The sequence below is a fragment of the Haliaeetus leucocephalus genome, unplaced genomic scaffold (assembly GCF_000737465.1).
Source record: "Haliaeetus leucocephalus isolate CR32 unplaced genomic scaffold, Haliaeetus_leucocephalus-4.0 Scaffold636, whole genome shotgun sequence".
In the NCBI taxonomy this organism is placed as follows: Eukaryota; Metazoa; Chordata; class Aves; order Accipitriformes; family Accipitridae; genus Haliaeetus; species Haliaeetus leucocephalus.
Genome location: NW_010973072.1, coordinates 6,341,314 through 6,357,522, shown reverse-complemented (window position 1 = coordinate 6,357,522; position 16,209 = coordinate 6,341,314). Strand labels below are relative to the sequence as shown.

General features: G+C 40.6%; 1 protein-coding gene across 1 annotated transcript in view; it reads right to left on the bottom strand.

The window, feature by feature from the left end:
* Positions 1–16,209, bottom strand: part of LOC104838641 (chromosome unknown open reading frame, human C16orf45) — a 54,089-nt gene that overhangs the window by 37,665 nt on the left and 215 nt on the right. The window lies entirely within an intron of this gene.

The following is a 16,209-nucleotide window of genomic DNA, read 5'->3' as shown; positions in this document are numbered from 1 at the left end:
CACACCTTCAGATGCAAGCTGGTCTGCAAGTGACTGCTCAGTAGCCAGCTTAGTATCATCTCAGTACAGTTCCTATCACACATCAGACACAAAAATCTAGCAACACAGAGTATCTTTACTCGTTTCTCAGATATACTGATAGAGTGGAAGAAGGACTTGCTCACATACAGAAATTTTTTAGAGCAATTATTGCACACTGGAAGGGCATCATCGTGATTGGTGTGACCATTTCAGACTTCAGTTTCCAGCATCCCCAGTGCCTGAACTGAGCCACAAACTCTCTTCAAGACTAGTACAGTCCATTTGCAAAGTAGCCTGTGGTATCTCATCCAGCCATTTCTGTTGTATATAAAGAAGGATTAAGTGGTTTTGAGTGGGATTTAAAGAAGAGCTGTCCATATAATTAGGTCTGCAGAGAATTATGACAGACTTAACAAAGTACTGTAATTGAATTGTGCAAGAACGTCTTCCAGACTTCCTGCTGTTACTTCCAATTTTAAATAAACTCTAGTTTGGGTATCAGTACCACATTCCTTGTTGCCAGATGCTCTGACAACAGGATTTTTTCACACATTTGGCTGGTGGCTTTAGGTGAGGTGTGAAAGCAATTTCCCCCAGACCACATTACATGTCAGTCTGAAACTAAGCAACCTAATTTGTCTTGCTGTAACTGAAATAACAGTGGCATTTTTCCACCTCTGTGTAGAAGATATACCACTGTGTATTTCATATCAGTGACTCTTCTATTGACCTAACCTGACAGAAGGGTGCCCTCAATATTCCAGTAGTTCTAAACCCAGAAACTTCTCCTAATATTCTGTTCTTCTGGTTCCTCTCTCTTCTCTATCTCGCTACACACAGGTAAATAAATAAATAAATAAATAAATCTATCTCTGCAGATGAGACAAATAAGCTAATCTTGCATGATATTGTTTCAGCAACTAACTGCTGCTTGCAGAAAACCCAGAGATTTAGCTCATTTGTTTGTGAATACCAAGTCATTACTACTGTCCAGCCTGCCTCAGCCTGACCTGGATTTTGTGAGGAGTGGCAGGCAGATTTGTTGCAGGGGTTGGTTTTCTCTGAGCTTGAGAACAGGGGCACCAACCAAGGCGCTCTGCACCCAGCTGTGCTCTCTGCTTCCTCCTGGCTCAGGAGAAGCCTTGTAGTAAATTGCCATACATCTTTCCATTTCAACTTGCACCTGCCAAATCTTTCCAGCAGCTAAGAGGGACAGAGTAATGACCATGCCAGTTCCTCACCCCTCCTCACCTGCCTGTTTTAGGGAAGATAAAGGCCCCTAATTTACTGTGCTTTATTCATAAGCAGCTTAGACCTAAGATTTGAGCAGCTTTGGGATGGAAAGTGAGCTGCTTACTTTCTTGAACAAACAGCTGTTTCTTATCACAGTCACAGCTATATCACATATCACAGCCTTAGAGAAGATTTTCTTAATTATATACTGTCCTGGTTTCAGCTGGGATAGAGTTAACTGTCTTCCTAGTAGCTGGTACAGTGCTATGTTTTGAGTTCAGTATGGGAAGAATGTTGATAACACTGATGTTTTCAGTTGTTGCTCAGTAGTGTTTAGACTATAGTCAAGGATTTTTCAGCTTCTCATGCCCAGCCAGGGCACCTGACCCAAACTGGCCAACAGTGTATTCCATACCATGGGACGTCCCATCCAGTTTAGGAACTGGGAAGAGGGGGTGGGGAATCGCCACTGGGGGACTGGCTGGGTGTCGGTCGGCGGGTGGTGAGCAATTGCCCTGCGCATCATTTGTACATTCCAATCCTTTTATTACTACTGTTGTCATTTCATTAGTGTTATCATTATCATTATTAGTTTCTTCTTTTCTGTTCTATTAAACCGTTCTTATCTCAACCCATGAGTTTTACTTCTTTTCCCAATTTTCTCCCCCATCCAGTGGGATGGGGGGGAGTGAGTGAGCGGCTGCGTGGTGCTTAGTTGCTGGCTGGGGTTAAACCACGACATATACCCAGCCTGGGAGTGTGTCCCATTTAAAATCCTGCCCAGATAAATTATCAGTACCAAGGTAATATGAGACCTCATCCACTCACACCAGGAAATGAAAGAGAATTCTACCTGTTTTGCAAAAATCAGTATGTGTGATACAAATACTTGGTGCAAAGTTGGAGGTCATTTATATGTGAAGCTAGCTTTCTTATGAAGGAGGTCTTAGAAAAACTAACAGGTTTTTTCATCTAAGCCCAGAATCTGGTCTCAGTACATCTCCACATTACAAAGCTTGAGGTCTAGATCTTTGACATACACTGACATACACATCTCTGGGAATCAGCCACCACAAAACCAACAGACCAGACTCCTCTTTCTTAAGTAGAAATTCCTTATATGATTTAAACATAAGCTCAGAAAGAGCTAGAAACAGATTTGTTATTCAGCAAAATATTGGGATGCCACCAGCACGAAATCTGTTGTTTTTAAAAATTAATCAAGCTAAATTGCTTCCTTTTTTCTTCCTCTTTTCCCCTCAGGTCATCTTTCCTATTCAATTCTTTGGCTTTACAATGAGATTTTCCTATTTCATTAAGTGTTTACATCTCCCCTGTTGCTATATGAAAACTTCTTGCAACCTGCAAAGAAAATAATATTGACTCTATTCAGGAAGTGTTATCAGAATAGACAAAACACACTCACTATAAACTGTCTCAAACCACTGTTCCTATATATTGCTAATAGCAGACTAATAATAGATCTTACAGAAGTGTGATTTAAGTAATTTCTATAGGACTAAGTAATGAATTTACCTTTTGTTTGCAATTTTAAGTTCTGTTTCCAAATTCTTCTTTTCAATGGGAATTTATTTGTTAAAAAAAAAAAAAAGGATAAGTTCTTTTTAATTATCTCCTCAGAAGTCACTATGCAAAGTTAATCACCTCCTGGATTAAGTAAGCCTTCGGTAATGAGTCTCATTTTTACTGGCCTTTCTTCTGAATTTATTATCTCTGACCTAATTTGTGTTGGTGCAGACTGGGGTATAAACTAATGCTCAAATATTTCTGTAAACAGTTCATGCTATTTTATTTGCATCTGTTTGCACAATTTTCAGCTCATTTGCAGTATTGATTCATTTAGAAAGATACACATCTCAAAACAACCATCTCCCATGCTGCCTGTTTCTTTATTTGACTCACCAGCAAACACCCATCTTATCCTAGCCAACATCTGATAATGCTCTGGTTTTGCCCACAGAAATATCATTGCTATCCAGTCTTCTTGGATAGCATACAGAAAACTCTCCCTACTGTTTGTAGAAGAGCACTTTCCATAGTACCTAGAAACTGATAAGAATTCTGATCATCTGTTCTAGTAGATATAAAATGGCTTCTAGCTGGGATATTTTGCCTTTCTACCACTCCAGAATAAGGAAGCCTGGGGAAATTATTAGAAGGATATTCTATGAGAAGGCGTTCTGTTTCCTGCTTCTTGTATATTTTACTCCTGTGAAGGGCAGTGGATGGCCTCCTTATAAACACACAAATTATTTGACTTCTAAGAAATGTCTTTTTTCCCTTGTGCAGAGTGAATGAAAACATGCTACAAGGACAATGTTTTCTTTGGTGTAAATACCTATATATGTGGAGGACTCGCAGATGGAGACAGTTTTTTCTTGCTTGCAACACAGTGGTGTTACACCTTCCCAGCATGAAAATAGTTACATTAGATTTACCTATCATGACTAGCCACATAATTTTAAAACAATGAAATTAAGTGCTATGATTTTCTTTACTATAAGAAATTATTACTAAGGTATTTTATATCCAGACTATTCTACATAAAAGGTAAACGCAATAAAATTTCTTAACCATTACTGAAGAAAAATCTCACATCAGCAATTATGAAATCACTGCAACAAAATAAAACTAAGATGATGCTTGAAAAAATGCTCTGCCTGGCTGATTCCTGTTGGAAGAGCTCTTGTACATGCTCTTTATTTTTGATAGGGAATTACTCTAAAGTTTCAGCACCTTTGCATTGTACCTCTGCTGAACAGACACAACTTGGACTACACCAGCTCAGAGTGCTTTATATGCATTAGGTGTGGTCTGTCCAGTCCTCAAATCACTGTGGTTTTGCATATACAAACCCTACAGTAGGAGTGCTGTGGTTTGAGTCATAGTTGGTTTTTTTTCTTTGAATGAACAGACTTAAGAGATGAGGCAGAGAGAGCTGCAGTAAAGAGAGGAGGAATCAAGGAGAGTGGATGAATTAAGCTCAGTCACTCATTCTAGCACACTGTGTCTGTATATCAAAGACAAGAATTGAATGTAATGGAAAATGTTGCTGGAGCCAGTACAAGAGCTCTGGCACCCATCTTGATCAGAACCCCAAGGCAGTATATGAAAATAATTTCATAAAATGCAGCCAAGCCTTGAAATAGGCCTTAATATTCCCCTCCTTCCCCAATTATCATCCTAGTACTACTGTTACATCTCTACCGAATACTTTGTTCACTTCATAAATACAGAAATAAAAAGGACCATGCTGGTCACTGACTGCCTCCAGGTACCTCAGTGCTTCTCACACCACAAGCACCAGTGCCTTTGTCCTCTCTCTAGTGACCTCCAGTGTCTCAGAGACACAGAAAAAACAATTCCAGAAATCAAACTGCATCAGTTAACTATTTCCAGAGGTCTGATTTGTGAGAGCAGGGGCTATCTTTTCTAGTATCTTTCTGATTATCTTAAAGCTAGTGCCAGAGACAGGAGTTGCTAGTGCCTAAAGTACCTAGCTCTTGGTATCTGTTCTTGAATGCCTTCACACCGGGGGGGGGGGCACAGGACACAGGGACAGGGGAATGAACTGACTGCTTAAAACAATATTTTATTTTTCAAAATAAAGCTGCGTGAGATGAAAACTTGGTTTACATTTAAATAAATCATGATGCTGACAATGTAGTTACCATTGTTTTTTTGCATATTCCTTTCACCTTTTCCCATCATGTTATGAACTGAAAATACAACCTTATGCACTTTAAACAGCAGTTTCTCCTTAAGAGAATGGGGAGAATACACAGCTATATGCAGCCTCGTGGAAAGTTTGCACAGTGTATATGATCTGACAGCTGTTCCTATGAGAAAATGGATCTAAAAACCCAACACAAAAAATGAGTGAAAATTGCCTTTGAAGGTCTGACCCAAAAGCCCTCATTTTCAGTTTTATTCAGTGGCACTGGGTTAGACCTTTATCTATTTTAGTCTGGCTCAGGAAGACTGCTAGGAGTCAGGAAGGGGTTTCCACGTCCAACCCTGCCACAGACCTGCATGAGATTCAGCACTATCAGAAGGCTGTAAATAGAAACTGGTACAGTTAGTTACTGTGGTCGGTACCTCTCCTAGTGTGGAGATCCCACTGAAATCAATGCACATTCCCATCTGGCGCAAGACTGGGTTTAAGCCACACTCCAAGGAAAGCAATTCATGCTTCATCAATTCATCTTATGTGATGGAGAATTAAAAAGCAATATTAAGAAACACACTTTGCTTGTTCATTTACATCTGTCATTTTGCTCAGTGGTCAAAGGAAATAGCTTGTGGTTTTCCATTTTATTCCTCACTAGAGTCATATTCTGATCCCGTAATACTAACACAAAGCTTCAGCATTTAAGTTTCAAATGCTGTAACAGTGCCAGCTACAGCTAATGTTCAGTTTTTTAAAACTTATTTAGTTTGGTATTTTTAAAAGACTTTTTCTGTCTTCATTAATTTTTTTGTTTTAGGAAAAAAAGTCAACAAAATGTTCAGTCTCAGAAAGTCTTGCAAAACCTCTTTAAGAATTCATGGGTTTATGGTTTCTCCTATGAGCATCAATTGATAAAGAGCAGCATATGTTGCCAGTGAAAGAACAGTAAAATGGCCACTGATGTTTCTAAATTTCACATCTTTACAATATTCTCCTTTAAGATTATCCAATCGCATACCAGAAAGCATGTTTCTCTTTCTTTCCCCCCTCTGTGACATGATTCTCTAATAACACAGTTTTCTAACAGTGCTCTAAACATCTTCCCAGCAGCTGGCCAATAATTTTAGGCAACCTTAAAACCACTGGATAAATATTATAGACATACAAGTCCAATCCAGTAAAGGCCAAAGTGATACTGGTATGGAGAATTGCTTCAGACAGTAAAGAAACTGGTTCACGTAACAGATTCCCACTCCAGCAACTAATTAAATACTGAGAAGAGGCTCCTCAAAAGCCAAGAAAAAAGGTGTTTCACATTTCATAGGAGAAAAGACTAGTAATTTCCCAGGGCGATGGATGTTGCTATTCCTAAGGCCATAGGCATACAATGTGTACAGTCTGATGGCAAACTGGAAGGCCAGGCAGCAGAGAATATACTGGAATCTTGTTCTCCAATGTATGAGGCACAGAGTGCCTCCAGGGAGCCACAGGCAAAAGCAGTACCCTTCCTTAAAGATGAAATTGCCAGAGGAAGTAGAGCCAAAACTGGCTAGGTCTTTCTCAGTGTATGCTCAGGTGAAAGGCACCAGGGCTCCATCTCTTCAACTCACACAAAATAACGATGGCAGTTGGCAAACAAATCCGTTTTGCATTTGCCTTTCATCTGTGGATGTGGAGTCATTCTCTAGCAACCTCTGGTTTTTTTGCTTTTGGATACTTAATTTTGATTCAGTTTTCTTTAAATATGTTAATATTTTCTTCCTCACAACTGGCATTGGGCTGATGTGAGGCTGAGCTGACTGCCTCCCTGGAGGTCTCAGAGGTGAGGAAACGAAGGCAGTTTGGCAGAGTCTTAATCTGTACCACTGAGACAAACAGATAGCTGGCTTTCACCTTCTTTTTGTATGAAAGAAAAAGAAATTTTGTAATCGCAGGATGGTTCACACCTTACCAAGGCAGAGAAAAATGGATCTTGATTTTACTGGCTTTCAAAACTCCATGGCTGTGCCCTTCACTATCACATCCCACATACTCTCTCTGTGCTACAGACAAGTATCAGCCTGAAGGAAAATCTGTCTTAAGAGTCTGCCAAACTGCAGTAACTTCAGTCCCCTCCCAGGCACAGTGCCCAGTAGTTGTATGGGAATCCATGGTAGAAGACTAGAGGAGAAAAAACTACAGATTGGATAAGGAGAGCGGGGGCACAAATGCATAACTGAATTGCTGTGACTTCCTTTTCTCCTGTGAAACAGGATAGTTTGAGGAACAGCCACTCACCATAGGGGCTCCAGTGTATTAGCTAACGATTCACTGCTCAGAGACAAGAAGATTGAAATGGCCTTACCCCTGCCAGTGCAAACGGTTCTCCAGGGACTTAATGCTTGTCACTGCTTGCCAAGGCTCTGCAGGACTGCAGGATGTGGCCAGTGAGAAGTGAGAACAGTGTTGCGGTTTAACCCCAGCCAGCAACTAAGCTCCAGGCAGCCACTCACTCACTTCCCCCCCCATCCAGTGGGATGGGGGAGAAAATCGGGAAAAGAAGTAAAACTTGTGGGTTGAGATAAGAACAGTTTAATAGAACAGAAAAGAAAAAACTAATAATGATAACACCAATAAAATGACAACAGTAATAATAAAAGCATTGGAATGTACAAATGGTGCAATTGCTCACCACCCACCGATCAACACCCAGTTAGTTCCCGAGCGGTGATCCCCCGCCCCCACTCCCCCCAGTTCCTATACCGGATGTGACATCACATGGTATGGAATACACTGTTGGCCAGTTTGGGTCAGGTGCCCTGGCTGTGTCCTGTGCCAACTTCTCGTGCCCCTCCAGCTTTCTCGCTGGCTGGGCATGAGAAGCTGAAAAATCCTTGACTATAGTCTAAACACTTCTTAGCAACAACTGAAAACATCAGTGTTATCAACATTCTTCACATACTGAACTCAAAACATAGCACTGTACCAGCTACTGGGAAGACAACTCTATCCCAGCTGAAACCAGGACAGAGAGACCAAACTCACGGGGCAGCCTGACACAGATATCCAGGGGAATCCTCATAGAACTGACACAGCCCCCGGATTCCCTCACCAGTGTTTCTGAAGAGAATCGAGTTGAACAGGGCTCCAGGAGACAAAGTCACAGAGACCAGTCCAGTTTTGCTTTTATTGAAATCCGTGAGGAAACTTATATCTATGTCAATGAAGTCAGGACTGTGTTCTGTATTTGTAACTAAGAAAGTGTCAGTCAGGCTTCTCTGTCATTTCCCCAGGAGGTCAGGTCACTGTCTTGCTCATTTGGCTTCAATACCATTATTCTAAAACTTCCTTTTGCCTCATGTACTGAAAGGGCATTAGTGGTAGAACTGACTGTTGACTCGTTTTCTGGTGTTGGAGTTGTTTTCTCCAACAGATGAGCAAAACCATTAAACTATTTTATAATGAGAATATTTTGTTCCAATTTTATCAGTATATAAAATCCCAAATGTGTCTGTACAAAACCTCTTAAATCCCTAATCAATAAAGGTTTGGGTGAGGGAAGGGTTCAGGGCAATAAAAAGATCCTTAAACACTGCTGATATTCTTACAATAACAAATTACCTCTTGCATTTTGGTAGTGTTTGCAATCATTAGGCTTTTGCAATGAGCAGCTTGTCTTGCTGAAAATCATTCATCCTCATTTAATGACAAATTCTCTTAAAATTATTATCTCAAATATTTTGCCCTTTATGAACTGACAAAATGTTGATAATTCACATTTCATTGCTGATCCTGAAGGGCAACTAACGTAATTATCCGAGGGTGCTCCTGCTGATTTCTCATAGTTTTCCCTCCAAGCCTACATTTTTCATCTTTGAATTTTGAATGCATTTATACGATGCCTTTTTATGTAGTTAGACAGCAGAACATGTTTCATGGAAATAAATTAGCATTATTTATTGAGTCTCTGGGACTATTTTACTAAGTAAGACTCATATGAAAATGGAACATATTCAGCTACAGAGGAAAAGTATTTTGGGATTCAGGATTACAGACTGCTGAGTTCAAACCTTTCTTGTGCTCAGTAACTACAAGAAAACTCTATAAACTTCACGCATGATACACAGCACTTTGCAGCGTGTGCCCCATCCTGAATATAACTTTTTAATCCTGTTTTATAACACACCCTTGAGACAGACACACACACATTCTCACAAGTCATTACTCTGATGAAAACACGCTACACAACTAAGAGATCAATTATCAAACATAGCCAAAAAAATTACACAGACTGAGTCCATAATCCCACAGGCTACCAACAGCAGGGATTATGTGTGTAGTTCAAAGTGTCCTACTTTCCAGGTCTAATGCATTTTTTTCTGTAAAATATCTTTAAAGGAAAAAGGAAAATTCATGAGCAACAGTCCCAAATATGACACTTTAGCCTCATCTATAACTTTTGCAAAAATTATTGATTGGCACTGGTTTGAATATAAACACTGCATTACACATGAAGTGTTAATTTCCTGCCTGGTACACACAGTTGGGCACAGAGATTTTAGAAGTCATTAACCCTCTGATTTATGAGTACCTCGGCTGACAAAAATGTCTTTGCTGACATATGTTAGTAGATGTGCAGCAGTAAGACCCTGATCCATAATAACCAACATGTTTTTTGCAAGGTAGCCCCTACCCAGAATTAGCCAGACTCCTACTACACTCGACCCCTTTAGCTTTGATTAGATTGGGGTGGTTTGGCAGTAGTTTTTCTCATTTGTGTGTGTTTTGTAGGACAGGTTGGACTTTGTATGATACAAAGTACTGCCAACAGACAATTACATGGTTCAGAACCATGGAACAAGTTCAGGAGTAAATTAGCTGCACTTTTTTTTGAGAAACCTTGGACACACATAGCCCATAGCTAGATAGAAAAGTGAAGGAAGGGCAAAACTCATGATAGTGAGACTATGGGGGCAAGAGTAGCCCATTAACTGATTTTACTTCTGTCACCAGATAGGAAAGTATATTTCTGTAGGGATCTGTGCTACAGAATTCTGTGGACTGGGAGACCAACATGAAGTAGCACCTGGAAGAAGCTGCTCTAAGGGTCACAGTTCCTCCAGTTGTTGACCAATATTTTAGCAAGAATGCACTCTGAGGCACTAAAATATTTCCAGTTCTCCCTTTTCCTTCTTCCTCTGTTTCAGCAGCTGCCTGGAGCACCTAGCTGTGGGAGGAGGAATTAGAAAAATGAGACCGTGTGTAGATAGTATAAACTGGATTAGTCTTACTCTGTAAATCATTCTCCTGGCTCTTTGTGAAGTAACACAAAACACAGATACACCCTTCTTTATGAGTTACAGGTGATGCAGGAATGACCTGGTGGAGATTATTATGTGGTAGGTTTGCAATTTAAGAAATATTTTGCAGAAGGAGAAGGATCAGGATGTAGTACATGTAAAAGTGGATAAGCAATGAGAATGCAGATAAATTGTATGCGCATGGTGCTAGCCAAAATCACCAGTGACTTGTAGAAACACTAAGCTGTGTGGGAGAATTTTAGAGCCATCTGACTGCCACTGAAGCAGGTGAGAAAACAGCCTCAATCCTTTCTAGAAATTCTTCATGATTTTCAGTGTGGGAGTTCGGTCTTGGTTTTACAGATCAGACACAGGCTGCTTTCCTCTTGAACTACAATCTAATTATGTTAACATTAATAATTATGAACAAGAAAAAAAATCTAGAACTGACATCATCCTTTGAATCAGTTGTCTTTGTTTATTACAATATTTTGTTAAATATTTTCTAAAAAGGTCTGGGGTTCACTATTAGTGTTTTATTGTCACATTTGAATTTCTTGGTCACTCTCTTTTCGAAATTTTTACACAGGTTTTTTTTTTTTAAATGGAGACATGGAAAGAATATTAATTACATTCTCTATTTGAAGCCTGTCTTCAGACCTTCATAAAGCCAGCAGACTTGCTGCTTGTATAAAAAGAAATGTAATTGTGTACACCCTTCAGTTAGCTTCTTTCTCACCTATGTTAGTAGATGGTCTGAATAAGGCTAATATGCTTTGTCTGTTCTATTGCCTGTAATAGATACAATTAACAATTTAGGGGAATTTACGGTAACACAAGGGCATCACTGTGAAAGAACAGCAGTGGTAGTTAGGCTATATAAATTCTGCTTGTGCCTGTGAAACTTTTTTTTTTTTCTTTTTTAAATCAGGGTGGAGACATGATGAGACTGAGTGACAGTATCATGAGAACATGATAGGCAGGGTCATACTGCATTCCTGGCTGACTGGAGAGATGTTACAGTAACAGTTTTTACGCAAAGCACTGAATGGGGTTTGTGGATGTCACAGCGATACATGAGGTATTATGGAAGAAGGCCCAAAGGTGTGTGTTTGAATATTTAACTACCAGATGATAGTATAATTGATGCAGGTTTGGATTCCACTGTGGGCGGTGCGGAGTAAACTTCAGCCCCTTGTCTGTCCCAATTCATGACTCTTCCCTCATGCTGAGAAAACCTGAATTCCCAGCATTGCTCTGTAGTTTCTGACTTGGCAGCCCTGAGCATCATTGCAACTTTCTAATGACATTTCCTTCCCTGTCTTGTGAGACAACACAAGTCACCTTTCACTCTCATGAAGCAATACAGAAGGAAGAAGAATAAGGACATTCAGCTGTACTCCCCACCAAGTACCAGGGCTACGCCCACCTTTTTTAGACTCTAAATAAATTTGCTTTTCTACAGTCACTTGGGACCAATCCAGCATGAATACACAGGACTGCACTGATGTCTCACAGGAATCAACTTTCTATCCAGTCTGTCTGTACTAGATATATAGAGAGCTATTAAATCTCCAAATTTTATAGAGCTGACATAAAAAGTCAAAACTGAATTGGCATTTACCTACTTTTTGACTAATACATAGAGGCATATGATTAATACAAACCCATCCTAACTACTTGTTGGTGACCAGAATGACAGAGAGATGTCACAGGACACTAGTTGTGCAGGCTTTGCTGTTCAAGACAAGTGTGCTTCTCTGATGCTACTTGATTTTTTTAATATTGCAACAGAAATTCTTCAAATTATTATAAAATGTCATTAAGCAACATTAAAACATCATGAGCTAGATCCTGTTCTAAGATGCAGCCATTCTGTTCTGTTAATGAAATCAGGCCTTAAAAGCGATGCAAGCAGTTCCCACTAGATTAGATAAAGCAAGTGCCCATAACCAGGGTATAAATACCTTTTCTTCATTTTTTGTTCACCAAAGAGAAAAGATGACCTGGTTACAGGACCACTATCTATGTTATTGCAATCTATGGTCATTTTCTTTTCAGCTTTTCAAACTTTTGCAAGCTGAAAGACCATCTCTGTGCATAACAGCACTTCTAAAACAAACTTGAACCAGAAATGTTCCGGATAGATATAAGCCATCCACCTTCCCATGCTGCCAAGGAATGCAAATGCAAAATATTAAATAGTGCATATTTTCAGTGTTTGAACCACTCTCAGTGCTCAGCAGCAGAGCATAGAAATACATACAAGAATCTCTTTCTGGCTAACAAGCTTAGGAAGGTTTTCAAGATAAACTAACTGAACATGGTGAAATAAGCTTTCACAGGTGTCAGCCCAGGACCTCTGTAAACTTGGGAATAGTACTATCTTTCTGCTGTTGGAACAAATCATAGCAATCTCAGAACTAGATAAAATCACCCCACTGGTGCTGTTCCGGAGTGCACTGCCATCTCACAGTACCTTGCCTGGACATAATCTGTGATAAAACATTCACAGCACGAAGGGAGAGAAGTAAAGCTGGCTACAAAGGATTCATGCTACTACTGAGTCTCATGTTGGGAATCTCCAGCTTCCTCTTCAGTGCTGGCCTGTAATAGGGCCCCTTTCTCCTAATATTCACTTCATATTCCAAAACAGTTGAAAAGATGGACCTCTGCAATATAGGAGTGCGGCAGCTTACCTCCAATGCTGAGTTACCATTCAAATGAAAACAATAAGCAAATTTCATGGTGAAGTAAATTGCATCAAAACATAACCTTTGGGGTTTTCTTGCATTTCTGCTTCCTTATACTGACTGAAGCTGGGGCATTCACTGCAAGTTTTGCATTTACTTCCAGACCTCACACAAACTGAAGGCGGAAGGAAAAGATCAGCAGAAATGTTATCCAAGAAGTGCAATGTTCAAAAGGATGGTGAAAAACTGCTTTGTTTCTTTGTGGCTATTTCCCTGGTGTGGCATGCAGTTATTTAATCAGGGCATTATGAGTCCCTGCTGATGGCAAGGCAGATGATTCTAAATGAAGCTGTGCACTTGGTAATGAGGACTGACCAAAATGCTTGAGTGCTCTGCTTCAGAGCAGACTCCCCAAGACTATATTGTAAAGATCATTTACTGAGAAGGCTGTAACCACATTATTATTATTATACAAGCCTGACAATTTATAAGCCTGACTGTTTTTTACATGCACGCACTAGAAAATGCATGAGGTGCTCTATACACGGTAAAAACGTAATTTTTAATGTTCTCTACTCCTTGGAAACTCCCTCCTGTATATGAAGAGAAAGGCTTCAGTGTCTTGTTAAAGAGACACCTTTAAACAATAGGCTTTGTATTCTGCATACAAACCCACTGGAGACTTTTCAGGTTGTAGGGCATCAGATCCTCAGCTACTGTGAACCAGCTTAACTGTGTTGATAATCTGGCTGAAAGAGGGCATTGTAGAATAGGAATGTGCATGATGTTACACTTCATTGCTAAGATGTAACCCATCTTTGGTTATAACCAATAACCAGCCATGTTTTCTGTACCACAGATAGAGAACTTAGCACAGAGCTCCCTTTCCATTTAACAAATTAAAGAGAAACTACCTAACTTCCGTGACATTCTTGCTGTAATGGACATAATCAGGATGTACATTCTCTTGTGATATGACTACATTCGCATAAAAAGGCACCAACCAGGAAACAGCACTCCACTGTGCAGAGTGTTGTACAGATACACAAGTTCTACCTCCAAAGAGATCCTGATTTAAGACACAACAAATCATCAGAGAAAAAATGGCAGATGCATATGCAGTAATAGGCTTCTGCTTTTGTTAATACCATTACTTAGCATTTCATATTTAAAACAATATGCAAATACCAAAGGCTAATTGTTGACATTAGTAAAAAAGGGGATGATGCTTTTTCAGCTTCTTCCCACACCTTCTGGAGACTACTGTCATCATGCCATGCAATTTAGGACCTATGCTGTAAGGGAGCATTAAAGTAAATAGTAAGATCTATTTATTTTTAATCAATGCAAAAGTGTGACCAGAAGGCAGTGTTAGTATTAAATAGGAAAGATATGCAGGGATCATCTAAACCAGCTACCATTTAATAGCATTTTCCACAGTATTTTAAGAAAGTTGAAGCCTATGAGCAAACAAAACAGATCAATTATTCAAACAGCGAAGTCTTAATATAATAATTTTCTACTTCTCAAAGAACAGACCGTGGCCTCTAGACTACTTCCTATTCTATATCTAAATTGTTATACACAGATAAATATTCTCATTAAACCGAATCTACTGTGTAGAAGGGCAGCTGAGCAGCAGAGCCAGGGTGCAGACACCTGGACACTTGGTTCTAGTCCTGCCAACAGCCCATTCTGGTACCTGGTCAAGCTGTGATTTGGGTGGAAGCTCAATGCGGAGCACATATTTTTGAGCAGATCGGGTCTCCCACTCAGCCTCCGCGTTGCCCTCTGCCAAACAGATGACCTTTTGTCCAAAGCTTGCAAGACATAACCCTTCTGTCACCTCAAGCTACCAGTTATTATTATTGTTATTACAAGTGCTGCACTGCACTCAGCTCCTGAGCTCTGGAACAAAACCAGGTGTATTTACGAGAACAAGAAAAGCACATGTCTGTATCATGCCAGAGAACCTGCAAAACTGTTGCATGCGTCTGAGTCAACCAACTCAGTCAACAGTGATTTCAGTCTTCAGTTTCATTTTAGAAAGTGTGGAGTTACTCAGTCCTGAACCTATGCCAGGCACTGCAACAAAACCAACACTGCAACTGAAGCATCAGAGTGGGAGAGTTACAGCCCTGTCATCAGCATATGGTAGACAGTAACATATGCATGAAAAACTGAAGCCAGAGGTGAAGTATGATTCCAGAACACAGCAGTATCTGAAAAGTCTAAACATAGCAAAAGTGCTGGCTAAAATCTGCTACAAGGATGCTGCAAAGCCATGGGGTGTTAAAAGGCATCCAGGTGAGACTTCACAATGCACATCAAAAGATGGATGGTGAATCAAGAATATCAGCAACCCCAGTATCAGCCAAGATGAAGGTGTCACAACAGATACACATAATGCTTTTTTTCCTGTGGCCTAACCAAACACTTGATGAAACTTAGAAAATTGTTGTCTTTATACTAGTATAGAGCTCTTTGTGACAGTCTTTTGAAGATTTCTTGCCTCAGTGGTTACCTGGAAAATTAGAAGGGGTTCACAGGCTTAGGTTGTAAAGAAGATAGTTCTGCCAATACAAGGGTAATAATGGCTATCTTAAAGAAGACAAGGTCCCATGGATAAAAAGATACGTGGTTGCCAGTTCAAGTTAACTACTCTTTCCATCGGCGCTTGGGAAAGGTTATGTCAACTGCTGCTTTCTGGAAAATTATGATTTCAAGAAAGCTCTTCTACCACAGAGCATTTGCTGAACTCGTAAATACAGTGCAACCACTGAAGAAGTGAACTAAGTGCTGCATTCCTGTACCCTCTGCCTGAGATCAGGAGAGGGAATAACGCAGTTGTCATCTGTGCCTTTCAAATGTGAAGCACGTCAAAGACTACCAATATTTATGACCAGCCATATATTAAATCCCACCAAGTAAACAACGAGGGAGAGCTAGCGTCCCAGTCACCCTTCCTCAGCCACCCCGCTCATCGCTTCACTCTGCGGAGCGAGCGAGCAACCCGTTTCGCAAGGAGACGCTGAAGTGCCCGGAGCTGCACCGGCACGGCTCCGGCCCTTTGCTGCCCCGTCCCTCGACAGAGAAAAGCCGTTTCCCGCCGACACAGCCCCCCCGAGGGAATCACCGGCCTCGGAGGGCAAAATGGTCACACCAACCTTCCTCCCCGAGAAGCCCGAGGTGGCTTCGCCCTGCTAACGGGAGCCCCCGGCGTGCGCCGCTCGCCGGACCGGGAGGACCGCACCGCCGCGCCGCAGCCGGCCGCCCCCCCCCCCCCCCCCGC